Genomic DNA, 1,878 nt, shown 5'->3' on the forward strand with positions numbered 1-1,878 from the left:
CCTCAATCTCTCTTTCCTATCACCACTTCACCACTCACATCATCTACTCTTCCCCATAAACCTACCTCATAAACTCCACCTACCTTCAAAATTCAAAATCAATTTCCCACCCAAAACCCACCCTTATGGCCGAACCTTACCCCCCTCCCTTCCCTATATATAGCCCTCCATTCTTCCTCATTTTCACACAACACAACCCTCTCTTCTCTTCTTGGCCGAATACACCTCTCCCTCCTCTCCTCCATATTTTCTTCTTCTTCTTCATCTATTCTTTCTTCTCTTGCTCGAGGGCGAGCAATATTCTAAGTTTGGTGTGGTAAAAGCATAAGCTTTTTGTTTTTCCATTACCATTGATGGCACCTAAGACCGGAGAATCCTCTAGAAAAGGGAAAGGGAAGACAAAAGCTTCCACCTCTGAGTCATGGGAGATGGAAAGATTCATCTCCAAAGCTCATCAAGACCACTTCTATGATGTTGTGGCCAAGAAGAAGGTGATCCCCAAGGTCCCTTTCAAGCTCAAGAGAAATGAGTATCCGGAGATCCGACATGAAATCCAAAGAAGAGGTTGGGAAGTTCTAACAAACCCCATCCAACAAGTCGGCATCCTAATGGTTCAAGAGTTCTATGCCAATGCATGGATCACTAGGAACCATGATCAAAGTAAGAACCCGAACCCAAAGAATTATCTCACCATGGTTCGGGGGAAATACTTAGATTTTAGTCCGGAGAATGTGAGGTTGGCGTTCAACTTGCCTATGATGCAAGGAGATGCACGCCCCTACACTAGAAGGGTCAACTTTGATCAAAGGTTGAACCAAGTCCTCATGGACATATGTGTGGAAGGAGCTCAATGGAAGATTGACTCAAAAGGCAAACCGGTTCAACTTAGAAGACTGGACCTCAAGCCTGTGGCTAGAGGATGGTTGGAGTTCATCCAACGCTCCATCATCCCCACTAGCAACCGATCTGAAGTTACTGTGGATCGGGCCATCATGATCCATAGCATCATGATTGGAGAGGAAGTAGAAGTTCATGAAGTCATCTCCCTTGAACTCTACAAAATAGCCGAAAAGCCCTCCCCCTTGGCAAGGCTAGCTTTTCCTCACCTTATTTGCCATCTATGTTACTCAGCTGGAGCTTTCATAGAAGGAGACATTCCCATTGAGGAAGAGAAGCCCATCACTAAGAAAAGGATGGAGAAAACAAGAGAGCCCACTCATGGAGCTCAAGAAACACATGAGGAAGCTCACCATCAAGAAATCCCTGAGATACCTCAAGGGATGCACTTTCCTCCACAGAATTTTTGGGAGCAAATCAACACCTCCCTAGGAGAATTAAGTTCCAACATGGGACAATTAAGGGTGGAACATCAAGAGCACTCCATCATCCTTCATGAAATTAGAGAAGATAAAAAAGCAATGAAGGAGGAGCAACAAAGACAAGTAAGAGACATAGAAGAGCTCAAGGACATCATTGGTTCCTCAAGGAGAAAATGCCACCATCACTAAGGTGGACTCATTCCTTGTTCTTACATTCTCTGTTTTTCGTTTTCTTTATGTTAAGTGCTTATCCATGTTTGTGTCTTATTACATGATCATTAGTATTTAGTAACTATGTCTTAAAGTTATGAATGTCCTATGAATCCATCACCTCTCTTAAATGAAAAATGTTTTAATTCAAAAGAACAAGAAGTACATGAGTTTCAAATTTATCCTTGAACTTAGTTTAATTATATTGATGTGGTGACAATGCTTCTTGTTTTCTGAATGAATGCCTGAACAGTGCATATGTCTTTTGAAGTTGTTGTTTAAGAATGTTAAATATGTTGGCTCTTGAAAGAATGATGACAAGGAGACATGTTATTTGAGGATCTGAAAA

This window comes from Arachis ipaensis, chromosome B5 (genome assembly GCF_059453495.1).
Source record: "Arachis ipaensis isolate K30076 ecotype BB chromosome B5, ASM5945349v1, whole genome shotgun sequence".
NCBI classification, from domain to species: domain Eukaryota; kingdom Viridiplantae; phylum Streptophyta; class Magnoliopsida; order Fabales; family Fabaceae; genus Arachis; species Arachis ipaensis.